The 21,053-nt window shown below is 33.8% G+C and overlaps 2 long non-coding RNA genes across 3 annotated transcripts; both read left to right on the forward strand.

The window, feature by feature from the left end:
• The first annotated feature begins 4,073 nt into the window (after positions 1 to 4,073).
• On the forward strand, positions 4,074 to 6,198 carry LOC110874730. The gene is made up of 3 exons (XR_004867366.1): positions 4,074 to 4,261; positions 4,461 to 4,481; positions 6,121 to 6,198. It is a non-coding gene; the product is annotated as an uncharacterized LOC110874730 (long non-coding RNA).
• Positions 6,199 to 6,914: 716 nt separating this feature from the next.
• LOC110874728 lies at positions 6,915 to 19,246 on the forward strand. 2 transcript variants are annotated; one of them, XR_002556171.2, is made up of 4 exons: positions 6,915 to 6,963; positions 7,795 to 7,901; positions 17,268 to 17,324; positions 18,867 to 19,246. It is a non-coding gene; the product is annotated as an uncharacterized LOC110874728 (long non-coding RNA). The 2 variants fall into 2 exon arrangements; XR_002556170.2 differs by having other exon boundaries at positions 7,795 to 7,896.
• The last annotated feature ends 1,807 nt before the right edge of the window (positions 19,247 to 21,053 follow it).

Consider the following 21,053-nt stretch of genomic DNA (forward strand, 5'->3'; position numbering starts at 1 on the left):
ACGGTGCCAAAAACTTGACGTGTGCGCGTATATACATGTTTTTACAAAGAATATAACACACGATTCGGTTTTAAATATATAAAAATGATTTATACTTCAACATTAAAACACACACGAAAGGGCAAGTGTACCCCGTCATATAAGTAGTAAAGTATCGGTAAGAACCAAGTGTCGATCCAAGGATGTGGGCGGAGAAATAATGCTAGACCTTTGTCATTAAACTACCGGTAGGAAGAAAAGTGATTGATTTTTCTAAAAACTAAAATAAGCATAAGCAAAGATATATAAAAACATAATAGACTCCAAATAAGAAAATAAGTATATAGCCTTGCTTTTTACACAACCAAAGTATATGAACTAAGTCGGTTTTGTCACTTGAAACATTTGATTAATTTTCCATGTTCAAGACAATTAGTATCCCTTTCGGAAATCCTAACATGACAATCATTCGGAAAGCTAAAACGATAAACACACTTTAACCACCTAAGATTTTTCTTTAACGTGCAATTGATAAATGTCTATGAAAATCCCCTAAAGATAGGTTAGTCATCCGTTAGGAGTTTTCTAACCTCACTTAATCAAGGAAAGTGACACCGATAAACACAATGCAACCACCGAGACAAGCATAAACTAGATTAAATCACAACCGAGTTCATTTTACAAATCTTGCACATAAATTCACCAAGATAGCAATTCTGGCCTAAATCACTAACTAAGCTAATAATTCATGTCAAGAATTCATAACAACACCATTTAACCCGTTAAGGTCCTTACGTGAAGGAAAGCTTTCTTGATTAACGATGATTACCCCTTATTAAACCATTAACCATTTCTAGTATCATGGTGCACACATTTTAACCAAGTTAAACTAGTTAACCAAGTTTAAAGTCTACTAATACATGATTAATTAAGCGTCATCTTTCAATTATCTCAACTAACCATATACCAATCATCCAAGATAATTACTTATAATCAAGAAATCAACATCAATAAACAAGGTTGCAAACTAATCATCAAGGATTAACATAGAAAATGCTTCAAAGTGTCATTACAAACATAATTAACATACTAATGGTTGTAGTTAAGCAAGGAATTCTAGTGTTTTTGCCCAAAGGCTTACAATAATACATAATAATCAATCTAAATGCTTGAAACATAACAAAATCATGGAAAGATTTAAGAAATCAAACCATAAACAAGCACAAGATTAAGAATCCGGATAGTACCGGAGCTAATCGGCACAATGGGGCTTGAATCCGGGTGAAAGCAAGAGCCTTCGGAGCCTGCAAAATCCCCTAAAGAGCTCCCAAAAGTCCAGAATTTTGAACCATGTTTCTGTCTGTTTTTATAACATTTTGCGATCGCACGATCGTGCCAATAAAGTGCACGACCGTTCACTTTTTGAATCACTGTTCACCATACCGTATGACATCATCAGATCTTGACCGGTCTTCGTAGCCGCACGACCATTCCACTGGCAGCACGATCGTTCATCTCCGCGTTTTGGCTGGCACGAGCAGCTGCACTGGTGTGCATTTCCGGGTTGGTGCTAGACATCGGATCCGCACGGGGTGCAACCATCCGCACGGTCGTTCAACTCCGGGATTGGCTTGCACTCTTGATAGCACTGGCGTGCATTGCTGGGCAGAGCTCTGTTGTCGGATACGCACGGTCGTGCCATTCATTGCACGGTCGTTCCAAATGCCCAGGTCAGAATCTTCACAGAATGTTCGCAGCTTTGTCGTTTCGTCTGAATAGTCCTCGTTCTCATCATCTTCTTGTTTGGTGTGCTGTTTTAGGCCTGTAAAAAAAAGTATACCTGATTAAGTATCCGATTCACGGTTTTACGGCCAAAAACGCATAAAATGGGGATAAAATGGGGGACTAAAGTATGTGTAAATTGGTGAATATCAATTATTTAGATTGTTACGAAGCCACTGGTTATTATTCATAACTAGTTATTCACCAACTAACATTAAATGGGTCGACACAAAACATGATCTGAACACGACACAATTTTAAATGGGTCCAGCACAACATGACACAAATAAATAAATAAATAAATATACGGATTAGGTAGGGTTGAAAATTTTCAACCCGTTAACCCACAAAACCAAAACCTATTAAACTAACACGATTGACACCCCTAATTTTTATTATTATTTAGAGTTGTAGAAACTCTTGCGGTGGATGGGATGAGGGGAGAGACACTCAAAATGAATTGAGATGAGCGGTTTAGACATTAATTTAATAGGCTTGTACCTCTTTGAGAACATGTGGAGGGAATTACCTGCGCATAAACTTTTGATTGCTTTTGTAAGTTACGTTACATTTTTTGTCTTCGTGTCTCCATCTTTTTTATCTTTCACTATTTTACTTTTCCAGCGTTTGTTACTAGTAGCTTTCTAACACTATATGTTAGTACCTTTTGTGTTTCTACTATTCAAGTTTCCATAACAAAAATTCATGTTTCTAATATAGTTTGCATGTCGCACACCGACTTGTGTACACACCCCAACAACATGCCCACTTGCACACCGAGTCGTGATTTCATGCCCAACGACTAGTGAACGTGTCCTAATGACTAGCAAACCTCGATGTCGAATCGTACCATCACTTGTGAAGTTTCCAACACTTTTGAGATTTTCACAAGTGTGAGCATGCCTGTCGGGAACCGAAAGATGGTGAACTATACTTGAGCGGGGCGGAGCCAGAGGAAACTCTGGTGAAGGCTAGTCGAAGGTCTTCGTGGAAACATCATGTATATCCATTTAGATAAATGTATTGGTTAGCTACATCTTACCATACTCATACCCTAGCCCATGCGTTTGCATTACTTTGTCATAAGAAAGATTTTAGTATGTATGATCGTTCTTATTGATGTATTTTATAGAGCCTTCATTTAAAGCATTGGCAAATATTTAATAGGTATTATGTATCAAAAAATGTTAAAACAATTCTATAAAATTTTATATTATTTTTTTACAACAGTTCCTTTTATTTTTTAGGACAAATACACAATAACTTCCGTTTAGTAAATTTTGAATTTCAAACTTTTTAGTCTACACAGAATGGATGCGTGGAAAGGGGATCACAAGCCCTTCCACATCACAAACACCACCCCATACTCATTTTTCATGGCGTTGTCCCATGCCAAAGACAAATCTCCATGGGTGTTGCCCCTTGTTTTCTTTAATGATGTGTCTGAAACTTGAATTTTGTTTTTCAAAGTCCCCCATACCCTAACATCACCCTAGGGATAGCAATGGGTCACGTATGGCTAATCCCAACCCTATAACCAGTTAAAAAAACTTGTCTCATACATGGCCCAAAACCCGTCGGGTATCGGCCATACCCGCGAATTTCGGGTATGCTCATGAGTTTCGGGGTTCGAGCATAACCATCGAGTATTAATGAGTAAAAATCGATGTATGTTGAGTTCAAAACTAATACAAAAGGCTAAAATGTGATACAATTCGTAAATTAGTCAGCTACTACCGTCAATTGTGAAACCGATACATATTCAAAAGAAGCTAAGGAAATACTTGAATCAACACATATTCAAAAGAACCAAAACGTTTTTTATTTTTTTAATCCAAAACGTTTCAAAAGAACCAAAACGATTCAAAATTTTTAATAATAAAATCTATATATATATATATATATAAATGAGATGTGATTTGGGCTAGGTGGCATTGGATTTGGGACATTTTTGCTGATGTGGCAACTTATATTTTTGAGTTTAGGAGGGAATTCTCAAATGCCTTCATCATTCACGATTTTAACAAAAAAGTGGCGGGATCCGGCTGTGATTCGGGTCACCCAATATTAAAAAACGGATCCTATATATCATCTTTACCAGACCACCATATCTCATAACCTCACTTTTCACAAACCCTACATACCATTTCCTAAATCTGCTTCTTCGTTTTTTAGAGATTCATCGTCCTTAGGTATGTTATTATGCCATTCCTTATTTGTTTTCGTATTGTTAATCTAATACATCTTTGATTTTTTTCGATTTCATCAACTATCTTACATATTCAGATGAGATTCATAAGGACGTCAATGTTTTGATGCTTTCTTCATCTTCATGTAAATGCTATTTGTTTCATGTTTCCAGATTTGAAGAGATCGATTTGTTTGCTGTTTAATAATGATTTACGATGTGTTTTGTCATATCTAGGGTTTGCTTGTGGTCTTTCGTATCCGTCAAAACCCTAATCGACCGGAGAAATCGTCAAAAGTTCTTCACAATATGGTTAGTTTCTTCTCTCAATTTTGTTATTCAATCATCTTTCATCCACATTCAATTTTACAAACCCTAAAGCTCATCTACGGTTTCATCTGTAATTAGATCTTATACTGTTTATTTATGTTATTAGATATTATAGGAACTTTTTTTTTGTTCAAAACCCATTCGGCAGATCTTAATCATTTTCGTTGTTATTTGTTTGTAGATCGTTCCACATAATTTGCAGGTATGTAATTTATATTAGATTGTTATTTATTGTAAATGTTTAATGTGAATTTTTGATGATTTTTATGTTTTTTTTTTTTGTTGATCGAACTTGTTATATGTAAGTTTAATCAACAATCTATAAAAAATTTGTTCTTCATCTCCTTCTCCGCAGATGCTTATTGTTTGATTTTTCTTTTTTTTTTCGTTGTTTGTTGATGATGATTTTGCATTATCCGATTCCAATCATATGAAATGATATTTTTTTGATGTTTTGATTTTGTTCTCATGTTACTCATATTTTTATTTACAGTCTTTTAGTTTGTTGTTGATGATGATATGTTTTGATTGTGTCCGATGTTTTTTGATTATGTTGATGAAGATTTACAGTGGTCTGATATTTTTTCATCCAGTATAATGTTTTTGTCTTCGGAATATTGATTTTGTTTCTAAAAAATAAATATTTTTTATTTTTTTAAACCGTTTCTTTTTATTTTTGGATTTGGAAGTTTCTCAATTGATTAAATTATCTTTTAAAGCTTATTGATTGTTGATTTAGGAATATTGATTATTTTTCTATAAATACTTTACCGTTTTATTTTTTTAAAAACCTTCATATATATTTTTCAGATATGCATCCCTTACACAACAGTCCTTCATTTTTAAAGCTTATTGATGAAGATGACCCGATATTTTTGGTACGTTTATGTGTATTCTAATTACTAATCATATTTTAAGTAAACTGATATTTATCTTTTTTTTTATTTTGTTTTAAACTTATAGCAAATAAATGGTGATTTATATTTAGTATGATAATTTATGGCATTGGATGTTAGTGATATAATTTTCAGAATTCAAATTTAAAATTTTAAATTTTGAGGTTTCTATTTTAAATTTTAAATTTAAAATTTTGAGCAATTTTAAATTTCGTTAGTGATTTATTTTTAGTATGATAATTTTGCGGAATTAAGGTTTCTGTTTCTATAAATAAATGGTGTTACGTTTTTTGAAACCTCAAATTTAAAATTTTAAGGTTTCTATTTATATTTCCGGAATTTAAATTTTAAATTTAAAATTTTGAGCAATTTTAAATTTCGTTAGTGATTTATTTTTAGTATGATTATTTTCCGGAATTAGGGTTTCTATTTCTATTTCCGGAATTCAAATTTTAAATTTAAAATTTTGAGCAATTTTAAATTTCGTTAATGTTTTTTTTTTTTTTTGAAACCTCAAATTTAAATTTTAGTGATTTATTTTTAGTATGATAATTTTTCCGGAATTAAGGTTTCTATTTAAATTTTAAATTTAAAAGTTTTCCATTAATGTGTTTCATTTTAAATTTCGAATCTGTAAATTGAATTTAAATTTGAAAGGTTAGACTTTCCTAATAAGTTTGCTTGATTTACGGGATTGGATATTAGTGATTTGATTTTCAGATTTTAATTTTAAATTTTGAAGTCAATCATTATTTTAAATTTAAATTTTGAAGTAAACCATTATTGTGTTTGATTTTAAATTTTGTATGCTTTGAAATCTTGATGTTTTTTTATGAGATGCTTTGACTATATTATTTGTAATTTTAGGGATGCTTCGAGTCTTTGACTATTGTTTTTGTACTCGAATTGCATATCTCACAAACTTTTTGTGTTTTGTAATTTTAGGTGAAGAGCTTCTTTCAGACTCCTTCCCCTACAAGGAACTATTGAATGGGTTCCTATGAGAAGTTGAAGAAAACGTATATCTTACACTGTTTTGTGAGTTATAATTTTTTGTATTTTAGTTATAATTTTTGTATTTAATTAGTTTTTAATTCTTTAAAGATGTCTTTAATTTCTTTTTAAATCTGTTTTTGTTTCTATAAATAGATTAGTGTTGTTAAAGATGATTTTTGTATTTGAAATTATGATTCGGTTTCTGTAAATAGACTTTGTTTCTATAAATAGATTACCGTTATATTTTTTTTAAACAATGGTTACTTCCTTTGCAGTTATGGATAATGAAAACAACGCTCCTTCGTTATTAAAGTCGATTGAGGACTATGATCCTATATTTTTCGAATTGTTCGTCGACCAAAAACAGGTTAGTTCAGTTTTGTTGGTGTTGTTTGTTTTTTGATATGTATAGTCTTTCTTTTTTATTTTTGTCTTTAGGTGTTAATTTGAAATTTTATGTGATTATCTTTTGAAGTTCTTATGGTTTGTTTTGTGAGTTATAATTTTTTTGTATTTAGTTATGATTTTTGTACTTAGTTAATTGTTAATTCTTTAAAGATGTCTTTAATTTCTTTTTAAAGTTGTTTTTGTTTCTATAAATAGATTAGTGTTGTTAAAGATGATTTGTATTCGAAATTATGATTCGGTTTATGTAAATAGACTTTGTTTCTATAAAAAGATTACCGTTATATTTTTTTTTAAACAGTGGTTACTTCCATTGCAGTTATGGATCATGAAAACAACGCTCCTTCGTTGTTAAAGTTGATTGGGGACTATGATCCTATATTTTTGGTATGTTTCTTAAGTTTTCAGTTTTGTGCACACAATAAGTTATTGCAACTTATATGTTTTTTTTTTGTTTCGATTGATAGAAAATACCATATGATTTTGCAACCTTATTGTGGGGAGAACAACTTTCATATGTCAATGTCTTAAAATTATTGATGATGATTTATCGTGAGTCATTGAGTTATAATTTTTGTATTTAGTTAGTTGTTAATTCTTTAAAGATGACTTTGATTTCAATTTTAAAGTTGTTTTTGTTTCTATAAACAGATTACTGTTGTTAAAGATTATTTTTGTATTCGGAATTATGATTCGGTTTCTGTAAATAGACTTTGTTTCTATAAATATATTACCATTATATATTTTTTAAAACAATGGTTACTTTCTTTGCAGTTATGGATCCTAAAAAACAACTCTCATTCGTTGTTAAAGTTGATTGAGGAATATGATCCTATATTTTTGGTATATTTCCTTAATGATTTGATTTTTAAATTTTAAATTTTTAAATCAATCATTATTTTAAATTTAAATTTGAAAGTTTTTCATTAACGTGTTTGATTTTAAATTTCGAATCTGTAAATTGAATTTAAATTTGAAAGGTTAGACTTTCCTAATAAGTTTGCTTGATTTACGGGATTGGATATTAGTGATTTGATTTTCAGATTTTAAATTTTAAATTTTGAAGTGAATCATTATTTTAAATTTAAATTTTGAAGTAAACCATTATTGTGTTTGATTTTAAATTTTGAATGCTTTGAAATCCTGATGTTTTTTTATGAGATGCTTTGACTATATTATTTGTAATTTTAGGGATGTGCTTTTATTTTGATTCATTAGGTGTTTATTTTGGATGGTCCGGAGTTTTTGGCTGCAACTATGTTGGACAGAGATATGCTTGCTATTGCTGTAAATTGGTACCATGTCAGTTGGTTTTGCTTGGTAAGGTTAGACTTTCCTAATAAGTTTGCTTGATTTACGAGATTAGATATTAGTGATTTGATTTTCAGATTTTAAATTTTAAATTTTGAAGTTAATCATTATTCTAAATTTAAATTTTGAAATAAACCACTATTGTGTTTGATTTTGAATTTTCAATTTCGAAGTCAATTATTATGTTAAATTTAAATTTGAAAGTTTGCCATTAATGTGTTTGATTTCAAATTTCGAATCTGTAAATTGAATATAAATTTGAAAAGTTAGTCTTTCTGTAACAACTCTCACTAAAATTAATGCTTAGGGTGGTAATTAGCTATTAAGAAAACCCTAATTGAGAAACCCAAGCAATTCTACACTAACCCTAAAATTTTCGAAACAATCGGAATCAGGATCAGGGCCCCTAAAACTCAGGGGGGGATTAAACCCTAATCGATATTATCCTCTAAATTCGTTGTCTGAATTGAATTAAGCAAAACTGTCAACTCACCCAAGCTACTGGACACGAAACCTACCCTACCCTAAATTGGCATCCCAGGCGATACGCGGGAGGTTCCCCGAATTCTTCCGCGACACGCGGGAGATGCAAATTTTCAGTATAAATAGAGGGCCTTGGGACTTGAATCTGGAAGTTGAAACGTCGGCCAAACGCTTTCTGTACGACGAGTTATCACACTTATACTACAAATAAACACACACACTACTTTCGAATTGCTGCCGCAAAACAGGGTAATTACTCGATCGCTATTACGATTCATTTTCCGAGATCAATATATCCAAAGAATGTTCAAGTGTTGCCCACATTAGGGTTATACTTTGTCGTCGTTAATTCGATGAATGAGTTTAAGTATCGCACTTTGTCGTTCGTTGTGAGAATTTGATCTCGTGAGTTATCGTAACTGCTGTATTGATCACTAACCCTGTTTTGTGTGCATTATTGTTGAAATTAGGTTAACAGGGCTAAAATCATATTCTATCCATACTAAATCTGCAATGTGAGTCATTCTCTTTTTATCAACTGTTTTACAATACTCCAATTTATTTTCCAAAAAGTTATAATTACAGTGATTAAGTTTATGTAATCACCAAATTACAGCCGGTATGTGGGGTATTGTGCACAATATTATTATTGTTTCCTTCACATTAGGTGGGCGAGCCTAAAGTGATATACGTCACTCATTGGGACAGCCAATTGTGATATGACCACCGTCACAGAGCTGGTCTGTGACAAATACCTATTCTTGAAAGTTGGTTGATAATAAACATATGTAAAAACCCTTAATACTGTAAATTATAACAAATGTGTCGTTTTCAGTAAATAGAATGATTCACTCAGTATTTCCCGCTGACAAAACCTTTTTCAAACATGTTTCAGGTGATCTACTGTAAATCAGGAAAAGTGCTGAGGAGCATTTCAAGCTTAAAATAGTGGCTCAGTATAAAATAGAGAAATATGTTTTGAAATAATAATTTATCATTAAAACTTATGTATTGTAAATTATCGGGGTTTTTATTCCGAATTGTAAAATAAAAATAATCGGGAAAAGTTTTAGCTTTACAACGATCCTGATGTTAAAATTTCCACTGCTAAAATCACATAAATAAATATCACGGGATTTCTGTCCCGCGGCTCCTGAAACGGGTAAAACCGGGTCGGGGGCCGTGACAGAAATAAGGTGGTATCAGAGACACTGAGTTAAGCTAATTAAGTATTTAAAAGATACTTAGTTTTTCCTGATTACTATTATGTGATTATGTGTTTTTAATTGACTATTTGTTAGTTACAGTATGGGTAAGCAAAAGTTACAAGATATCTATCTTAAATTAGATAGGTCAGTCTACGAAGAGGGATGTTCATCCAAAACTAAAATTTTCAAAGCTCCCTACAATTCCTGAAGAAGGAATATTTGTGCGAAAGACACAATATGAGAATCCACTTTCTCCTAGAAAAAGGAGTATGATTATTAAGAAAAGTAAAGAGCAAATCCGAGAAAAGAGGATTAAAAAGGAAACCCAGGAGTTAATCAATAAATCACCTTGGGAAAATAAGCTAGATGAGAAATGGTCAAATTTATATATGCTAGCCACTGTAGCAGAACATGCAAATCTTTAAATACCCTAAGTCTAGTAATAACACTTCTCAGTAAATAAATAAATCTGAGTGTGTTCTTTCCTGTTATTTTGTACAAATAGTGTGCAATAAAACTTCGATGTTTATTTGTTAAACTTTGTTCCAAAGTTTTAACTTAGCATTTTTGTGCATTTTGCATATATGCTACACAGCATGAGCGAGATATCTGAAGCTTTTCAGAACCTCAATCTGTACCCGGTGAATATAGAAGTTTCCCAAGAGTTTACTGGATACTTTGCTGATATGGACCAACCTGTAGAATTCCATACTCCACCCTTGACAAAGCCAAAACGAAAGAAAAAGAAGAATTATGTATGGGGTAGTCGTATTCATAGGAAAAAGCCAGTTCCGAAACTTCCTAAAATAAACAACCCTTTAGAAAAAGGAAAAGAAATTGTAATTAAGGAGAGTTCTAAACAGCAAGAGATGGAAACTGAAGTTAAGAAAGATTCTAGGCAAATGGAAATACAGTTTGAGGAATATTCTAAAGAAATAGAAATGGAAGTAGGACAAGGTTCTAGACCAACTCAGATAGAAATCGGAGAGAGCTCCAATCAAAACCAAAACCAGGGAATAACTTTTCAGGATAAAATAGATTTTCTATTGGCAAACTGTGAAACTATTCAGCCTGTCAATACAAATGTTTTTACCTATCCTAGTGAAAATCCACTCCCTATGAATTTTGCACCAGCAATCCCAGACCCAATAGTCCACGCCCAACCGGTAGAAATGGAAGAATGGTGGACAAATGATTGGCAATTTCAAAATATTGTCAACGACCCTTATTCCTTCCTTCCGCAATTCGATCCAGAACCCCTACCTAATCCACCAATGAGCACTGCGAATATGGCTGAACTTCGCCATTTCGGTGAAGAGTTGATGGATGCAGGGAATAGAATCAGGGAGATAGGGGGACAGATTGCTTGGAAGTATGATGAAAGGGAAATGTGTTTTTAGAATAACAAATGATGAGGGATAGGAAGATGGTAAAACTATAGTTGTGTAATAGTATAGTAAATAGTGAAATCAGTCTGTAACATAACTCCAAATAAAACTTTGTAAAATATCTGTGTGTAGTGATGCATACTATAACGGATATGAAATGGAATCGAGAAATCGATAGTTTTGACTTTATGTGCATTGTGAATTGTCTGATTGTTTGTATATATGATTACTATTTATCAAATACTAATAAAAATTATTATATATCATCAGATGGCAAATAATGGTAATGAACCAGTAAATGAGGTTAATCAGTCGGAGCAACATCCAGGAGATCAATATATGACTAGACAAGATATTGAAAATATTGTTGCTCAAGGGATAGCCAATGCTATTCCAGCATTTGTTGCTGCTGTAAAAAGTCCAATCGAACCGCAACATATCATTCCTAGTAAACGTACTACTGAAGATAACTTCAGTAATAGTATAAACGGTGGCCATAATCATGTTAATCATGACAATGAATCTCAGCACACGCCGCTCCCTAAGAAACAGAAAGCTGCAACACCTGGTTGCACTTTCAAAGAATTTCTTGCTTGTAAACCCACTGAATTTGCAGGCAATGAAGGGGCAACTGCATCGCTGCGTTGGTTAGAGAAAACCGAAGCAGTGATTGCAATAAGCAAGTGTGCCAAAGATGATCAAGTCATGTACGCTTCAAATCTGTTTAAAGAAGGAGCACTGGAATGGTGGAACACTGTGTTACAAGCTAAAGGAAGAAATAGGGCTTATGCTATGACTTGGGAAGAATTCAAGAATCTGGTAGAAAGAAAATTCTGTCCTGAGTATGAAAAGGAACAAATGGCAAATAAGTTCCTAACTCATCGGATGTTAGGTGTGGATTGTCGTGGTTATACTTCGACATTCTTCGAATATGCTAGAGTGGTACCTAACCTGGCCTCGCCAGAACCGGTACTCATTTCTCACTATATTTGGGGACTAATTAGCGAAATTCGAAATATCGTTAAGGCTGCGAGACCTCGCACTATTGACGATGCAGTAGAATTAGCTAACTCCTTAACTGATGAACTGATACGCACAAAAGATGAAGATAGGAAGAAGGAATTAGCTCAGAAAATTACCCAAGGATTTAGGGTGGGTAATAGTAGTAGTTTCAAAAAGAGAGGAACAGGACAATCTTCAACTATGCCATTTTGCAAAATTTGCAAAAAGAAACATTTTGGAAAATGTAATAAACTTTGCAATTTTTGCAAAACAACAGGACATCGGGAAGAAAACTGCAGAAAGAAATCCATAATTTGTTACAATTGTGGGGAAGCCGGACATATCAAACCAGAATGTCCTAAGTTAGTTAACCCAGTAGACAACAAACCCAAGGCAGCTGAAGGAGCTACTAAGAAGAATGCCAGAGCATTCCAGCTAACCACCCAAGAAGCAGAACTCATCCCGGATGTGATCGCCGGTACGTTCTTAGTTCACAACGTTTATGCAAAAGTATTATTTGACTCTGGTGCAAACCAAAGTTTTATAAATACTTCATTCTGTCAAGCTCTTAAGTTACCTTTAACTACCGTTAGGCAGATTTTTACAGTTGAAACTGCAGATGGGAATTCAGTCAAAATCAATCAGGTTTTGCAAAAAGTAGAAATAGAACTCTTAGGTCATAAATTTACTGCAAACCTATTTCCTATGAATTTAGCTGAGTTTGATGTTGTGTTAGGAATGGATTGGTTAATAGCCAACCATGCTCAAATCATTTGTGATAGAAACTCTATGGAAATTCAAGCACCTACTAGAGAGATAATTAAGATTTCAGGAGATAAACCTCGAAAGCCACTGAAGTTCATATCAGTAATGAAAGTTGCTAGTTATGAACGGAAACAGGGAATAGTATATATGATTTCAGTAATCATTTGTACTAAAGGAAAAGAACTTAAGGAAATCCCTGTAGTCTCAGAATACCCAGATGTATTTCCAGAAGATTTACCTGGATTACCACCAGATAGAGAAGTAGAATTTAGGATTCATCTAATTCCAGGAACTACACCGATAGCCAAGGCACCCTATCGATTAGCTCCTACCGAAATGCTAGAATTGAAGAAGCAATTAGATGAATTACTAAGCAAAGGATTTATACAACCTAGTTCATCCCCTTGGGGTGCACCGGTGTTGTTTGTGAAAAAGAAAGATGGATCGATGAGAATGTGTATCGATTATAGAGAATTGAATAAAGTTACAATTAAGAATCGATACCCATTACCTAGGATTGATGATCTTTTCGATCAATTACAAGGCGCTAAATATTTTTCTAAGATAGACTTGCGCTCTGGATATCATCAATTAAAGGTTCAAGAAGAAGACATACCTAAAACTGCTTTTAGAACTAGGTATGGACATTATGAGTTTACAGTCATGCCCTTTGGATTAACTAATGCACCTGCAGCATTTATGGACATGATGAACAGAATCTGTAAACCATATTTGGATAAACTTTTAATTGTTTTCATAGACGACATACTTATTTATTCAAAAATTCAGGTCGAACATTGTCAGCACTTGCATACACTCTTAACTTTGTTAAGAAACGAAAAGTTGTACGCTAAATTCTCAAAGTGTGAATTTTGGCTACAAGAAGTGCAATTCTTAGGACACATGGTGAATCACGAAGGTATTCACGTAGATCCTGCTAAGATAGAAGCAATTACCAATTGGAAGATTCCGCAAACTGCAATGGAAATTAGAAGTTTTATAGGATTAGCTGGATATTATAGACGGTTTATTAAGGATTTTTCCAAAATAGATGTACCATTAACTAAGCTAACCTGTAAAGCCACTAAGTTTGAGTGGGGACCTAAACAAGAAGAAGCCTTCAAAATCTTAAAGCCGAAATTAACCAATGCTCCAATCTTAGCCTTACCAGAAGGAACAGAAGATTTTGAGGTATATTGTGATGCTTCAAAATTAGGATACGGATGTGTGTTGATGCAACGCAAGAAGGTAATTGCGTATGCTTCCAGACAATTGAAAAAGCATGAAAAAAACTATACGACTCATGATTTAGAATTAGGAGCTATAGTTTTTGCCCTTAAGATATGGAGACATTATCTGTATGGAAGTAAGTTTACTGTTTATACAGATCATAAGAGTTTAAGATATATATTTGGGCAAAAAGAGTTAAATATGAGGCAAAGAAGATGGATGGAAATCCTGAGTGATTACGATTGTGATATTCAATATCACGAAGGAAAGGCAAACGTAGTCGCAGACGCCTTAAGTCGTAAGTATCATGAGAAGCAAAGGCGAGTCCGTGCTCTTAGAATAAATCTACAAGTAGATTTAATGGAACAATTGAAAGAAATTCAGGAAACGGCAATCAAGGACGATGCCGAAGGAATGAAAGATTACCTAAAAGAATTGGAATAAGGAAATGATGGAATTTGGAAATTCCACAAAAGCAGAAGTTGGGTACCTAAACAGGGAAATTTAAGGTCAAAGATTTTAGACGAAGCTCATAAATCTAGGTATACTGTACATCCAGGAAACAATAAGATGTACCAAGATTTAAGAAAGAATTTCTGGTGGATAGGAATGAAGAAAGATATAGCTGAATACGTATCCAAGTGTCTAACTTGTTCACAAGTTAAATCAGAACATCAGAAACCTTCAGGAGTACTACAACAATTAGAAATGCCTGTATGGAAATGGGAACTCATAACAATGGACTTTGTTACTAAGTTACCCAAAACCAGAAAAGGTAATGATGCCATTTGGGTGATCGTAGACCGATCAACCAAATCCGCTCATTTTCTACCAATGAAGGAAACCTTTAGTATGGAAAGGTTAGCCAAGTTGTATGTAGATGAAATAGTATCCTTACATGGAGTTCCACTCTCCATTGTATTGGATAGAGATAGTCGTTTCAGTTCCCGTTTCTGGACAAGTTTCCAAGAATCAATGGGAACCCGACTCAATTTAAGTACTGCATATCATCCACAAACAGACGGACAAAGTGAAAGGACGATCCAAACTCTAGAAGACATGCTCCGAGCATGTGTAATTGACTTTGGTGGTAATTGGGATAACCATTTACCATTAATCGAATTCTCCTATAATAATAGTTATCACTCAAGCATTGAAGCCGCTCCATTCGAAGCACTGTATGGACGCAAGTGCAGAACTCCCGTATGTTGGGCAGAAATAGGAGAAAGTCAATTATCAGGACCAGAAATCGTGCAAGAAACCACAGACAAGATAACACAAATCAAGGAAAGATTAAAAACAGCCAGAGATCGCCAGAAAAGCTATGCAGACAATCGTCGCAAGCCACTCGAATTCCAGATAGGAGACAAAGTACTGTTGAAAGTATCTCCTTGGAAAGGAGTAGTACGATTTGGTAAGAAAGGAAAACTGAGTCCCAGATATGTTGGACCATTCCCAGTGATTCAACGAATCGGACCAGTTGCTTATCGCTTACAACTACCAGAAGAACTAGCTGGAGTATATGATGTATTTCATGTATCCAATCTTAAGAAATGTCTATCAGACGAATCCTTGGTAGTACCTCTTCAAGATGTGGAGGTAAATGAAAAGCTGAAATCCATAGAGAAACCTTTACAAATAGAAGATAGGAAAATCAAGTTTCTCAAACACAAGCGACTAGTACTGGTGAAAGTCAAATGGAATTCAAAGAGGGGGCCAGAATATACTTGGGAGCTAGAGTCAGAAATGAAGCGGAAATACCCTCATCTATTTCAGTAAATCTCGAGGACGAGATTCTTCTTAAGGTGGTGAGGATGTAACAACTCTCACTAAAATTAATGCTTAGGGTGGTAATTAGCTATTAAGAAAACCCTAATTGAGAAACCCAAGCAATTCTACACTAACCCTAAAATTTTTGAAACAATCGGAATCAGGATCAGGGCCCCTAAAACTCAGGGGGGATTAAACCCTAATCAATATTATCCTCTAAATTCGTTGTCTGAATTGAATTAAGCAAAACTGTCAACTCACCCAAGCTACTGGACACGAAACCTACCCTACCCTAAATTGGCATCCCAGGCGATACGCGGGAGGTTCCCCGAATTCTTCCGCGACACGCGGGAGATGCAAATTTTCAGTATAAATAGAGGGCCTTGGGACTTGAATCTGGAAGTTGAAACGTCGGCCAAACGCTTTCTGTACGACGAGTTATCACACTTATACTACAAATAAACACACACACTACTTTCGAATTGCTGCCGCAAAACAGGGTAATTACTCGATCGCTATTACGATTCATTTTCCGAGATCAATATATCCAAAGAATGTTTAAGTGCTGCCCACATTAGGGTTATACTTTGTCGTTTGTCGTTAATTCGATGAATGAGTTTAATTATCGCACTTTGTCGTTCGTTGTGAGAATTTGATCTCGTGAGTTATCGTAACTGCTGTATTGATCACTAACCCTGTTTTGTGTGCATTATTGTTGAAATTAGGTTAACAGGGCTAAAATCATATTCTATCCATATAAATCTGCAATGTGAGTCATTCTCTTTTTATCAACTGTTTTACAATACTCCAATTTATTTTCCAAAAAGTTATAATTACAGTGATTAAGTTTATGTAATCACCAAATTACAGCCGGTATGTGGGGTATTGTGCACAATATTATTATTGTTTCCTTCACATTAGGTGGGCGAGCCTAAAGTGATATACGTCACTCATTGGGACAGCCAATGGTGATATGACCACCGTCACATAGCTGGTCTGTGACAAATACCTATTCTTGAAAGTTGGTTATAATAAACATATGTAAAAACCCTTAATACTGTAAATATAACAAATGTGTCGTTTTCAGTAAATAGAATGATTCACTCAGTATTTCCCGCTGACAAAACCTTTTTCAAACATGTTTCAGGTGATCTACTGTAAATCAGGAAAAGTGCTGAGGAGCATTTCAAGCTTAAAATAGTGGCTCAGTATAAAATAGAGAAATATGTTTTGAAATAAGAATTTATCATTAAAACTTATGTATTGTAAATTATCGGGGTTTTTATTCCGAATTGTAAAATAAAAATAATCGGGAAAAGTTTTAGCTTTACAACGATCCTGATGTTAAAATTTCCGCTGCTAAAATCACATAAATAAATATCACGGGATTTCTGTCCCGCGGCTCCTGAAACGGGTAAAACCGGGTCGGGGGCCGTGACACTTTCCTAATAAGTTTGCTTGATTTACGGGATTGGATATTAGTATACTTTGTTTATTGGGTTTTGACTAATAATTTGATTGACTCGGTTGTTAGATTTGTGACGATGCGTCGGACAAACAACATTGGGAAAATATACAGCCTTGAGCCTTGGTAAGTTAACACATTAGTTAAGGTTATGATGTTTTTTCATGGCACCGACACATTATTGAGTAGTAGCGCATTAGGTTAGTGATATTAAAATTTGTGCCTTGAGAAATTTTGTATATTGATTGATGTTTGAAATTGATTGTGAGGTCTTTGATTGTGCATTGTATTGCTGATTGATGTATGAGATTTTGTTGATTGGCATAAAGTATTAGATAAGATGTGTTTGAAGTTGTGAAGATGAATAAGTGAGACATGTGTAGCAGATATTAGTGAGTGCACAACACATTAGTTAGGGTTTTGAATTATTGCCACAGGTTAGTGATGTTAGAGATTGTGTTATGAGAAATGTGTAGATTGAATTATGTCTGTGTTTGATTGTGACACCTTTGATTGTGCATGAAATTGCTGGTTATATGATATTTTGTTGATTGTAGACAAATAAGTTTGAACAGAACTTATTAGATTTGAAAGTTTGCCATTAATGTGTTTGATTTTAAATTTCGAAACTGTAAATTCAATTTAAATTTGAAAGGTTAGACTTTCCTAATAAGTTTGCTTGATTTACGGGATTGGATATTAGTGATTTGATTTTCAGATTTTAAATTTTAAATTTTGAAGTCAATCATTATTTTAAATTTAAATTTTGAAGTAATGGCAATCTGAGTCTGATTTTTTTCGTGATTAATATCCGCTTGAGTAACCCAATCTGAGTCTGATTTTATTCGTTAACGATTCTGGTAAACTTTTTGGGTTTTCTGCAAGGCTAATCATCTAAATTAATTTGTTATTTTTATGGTTTACCATTGCATAAGTTAGTATAATTTGTTGACAAAGTTTTGTTTTGTGGGATAATAGTCATAAATTGAGTAATATTCAAGGTTTATGTGATTTTATTTTGATTCATTAAATAAGATGTGTTTGAGTAATATTCAAGGTTTATATATATGAGATTTTGTTGATTGGCATAAGGTGTTAGATAAGATGTGTTTGAAGTTGTGAAGATGAATAAATGAGACATGTGTAGCAGATATTAGTGAGTGCACAACACATTAGTTAGGGTTTTGAATTATTGCTACAGGTTAGTGATGTTAGAGATTGTGTTTTGAGAAATGTGTAGATTGAATTATGTTTGTGTTTGATTGTGACACCTTTGATTGTGCATGAAATTGCTGGTTATATGAGATTTTGTTGATTGTAGACAAATAAGTTTGAACAATTAGATTCACATTTAAGTATAAAAAATGAGAGGTTGTTATAATCTGAATTATATTCTGAAGGAAAAACTGAAAGGAAAAGGAAAAAAAGAATAATTTAACACAGAGAAAAGAGGATAGAGAGCGAGTTGCCACATTTTTAAAACAAAAAATATAAGGTAACCATGCTTCTAAAATCTACTATACTTTTTAATAATATTTTGTGGAAAATGGACTATATTGGGTAGGTAGTCAAACATGGTTTTTAGGGTCAAAACGGCTGTGTTGGGTTGACTCGGGACCCTTTTATGAAAAAATTGATGTTTCTGACCTTAATAAACCATTTTTGTAGATGACCAATGTATATCTCTATTTGAGGAATTCTCCAAAGATCCAGAGCCGATTCTTTCATAGAGATGTGAAGTTGCGTTAAACATACTGGATTTTGAACGATCCGACAAACCATTCGAGGTACTTGGAAGATTAAGTCTCTTATCTGGGTGGTTGTTACAGGTTTAGGATGTTAAATGATTTTGGATGTACTCTGTGATGTCGATGATGCAGAGATGTTGGTAAAGCTCAGGTTAACAACTTCATGTGTATATTTTAATGAATAAAGTTTTTGTTGTTTATATTTTCTAATTTAAACTTTTAATTAACTTCTAAATTTAATTAAATGAGTTTGTTTTGCAGGTTCGAACAACTTCATGTGTATATTTTATTATAAAAAATAAAAGTTTTTTTTTTGTTTCATGGGTTGTTTAGAGAGGCAAGTTTCTGCCTCCGGTTCTTGCCCGAAGTTTCTGACATTACTCGCAACCCATTGACTACAACTTTCAATTCAAAACAATTATAAAAAAATTACGTTTGAAAACATGTATTTTTATTTTATTTAATGACATAACTCGATTAATATAAAGTAAATTTTTCTACCCGCGAAGTTCGCGGGTGATAACCTAGTAATATATATTCAAGAAAAATATGTCATCCTTGATCCTCGATTTCAATTTCACTATTTTGCTTTCAACAAAAAAGAACTTATCCGGCCGAACAAAACGTGTCCACATGCTACATCCTATTTTAAATTTTAAATAAATAACTGGAAACTCATGAATTAGAATAACAAAAACATACCCAAACTTACATTTCTTTAATTCTTTTATTGGAATAACAAAAAATTCAACCCATAAATTAGAGTTTGATTATTTATATAGATGACACTCGTTTTGTTTGACCTAAATAAAGAATTCATTAATAAAAAAAAATACATATTTAACTCGGGTGTGTTAACAGGGTGCACGGGATATATAATCGGGTAACCGGAGCAGGTAAATAGGGATATATAATCGGGTAATCGGGCCGGTAAACGGATATAACATCAAATCCCATACCCGTCCCAAGATTTCAAAATAAATCACATACCTAACTCCATACCCGTCATGTATGTTTCGGGTATCGGATTTTCCCATCAGGTTCGGGTTTCATTATCATCCCTACATCACCCCTTCCAGTATACTCAAATACTTGTAAAAGGATTCAAATTCAGTATCATAAACTTCCCCTAAGTTAAAAGGAGAAATTACATGTTTTGTCCCTTATCTTAATACTTTTTTCAGGCGATGTCATTTTCAACGAATTTTGACAGTTTTTGCCCTTTATAGGGAATTTTGTTACACGTTTTGTCCTTTAACACTAATTCAATTAGATTTTTTTGTTAAATCTGGTTACCTAATGGTATTTTAGTCTTTTTCCCCATTATTTAATATTATTTAAAAAATAAAACAACACAAAACCTTTTTAAAAATTATTATATATATAAACTCTCTTTCTCTCTCTATACCACTCTCTCTCTCTCTCTCTCTCTCTCATATTCAGATCCCGTCACCACCATCAACCGACCGCCACCATTAACCCACATGCCACCGCCACCGCCACCACCATCAACCCACAACCACCATTAACCCACCTGCCATCAACCCGCCATCCACCACCACCACCTGTTAGCATGGTTGTAAAACAAGGTTTCCAAGGCCGAGTACTCCCCGAGTAGTCGCTACAAGGCAGGCTGCCGAGGCGACTTTCTTTGACTCCGCCTAATTACTCGGAGTCGGTCAAACGCGGTCAACCTCGGCCAGAATTGGATCTAGTAGGTCAACTCGGGCCTAGTTTGACTTAAATAATAATATAACATAATTTCTATGCCTAACATATTAAAGAATGAATATCATTTTCACGTATTTTGTTATAAATATTAGTAAATTTGTGTTTTTGACATATATTTAATCTCTAAAAAATAATTTCTTTATAATTTAACATGTCCGAGTACTCCCCGAGTACTCTCCGCATACACCGAGTACTCTCAACTCCCCGGTCGACCGACTAGGGAGCACCTAGCGACTTTTGCAACCATGCCTGTTAGACACCACCCGAACCCTCATCGCTGCTCAAAAACTTCCACCACCCGCCTCGCCTAACATCCATTTGCACTTACACCGCCGTCGGAACCCTATAATCCCCTTCGCCGAACATCTACAACCGT

This window comes from Helianthus annuus, chromosome 9 (assembly GCF_002127325.2).
Source record: "Helianthus annuus cultivar XRQ/B chromosome 9, HanXRQr2.0-SUNRISE, whole genome shotgun sequence".
Classification (NCBI taxonomy): Eukaryota; Viridiplantae; Streptophyta; class Magnoliopsida; order Asterales; family Asteraceae; genus Helianthus; species Helianthus annuus.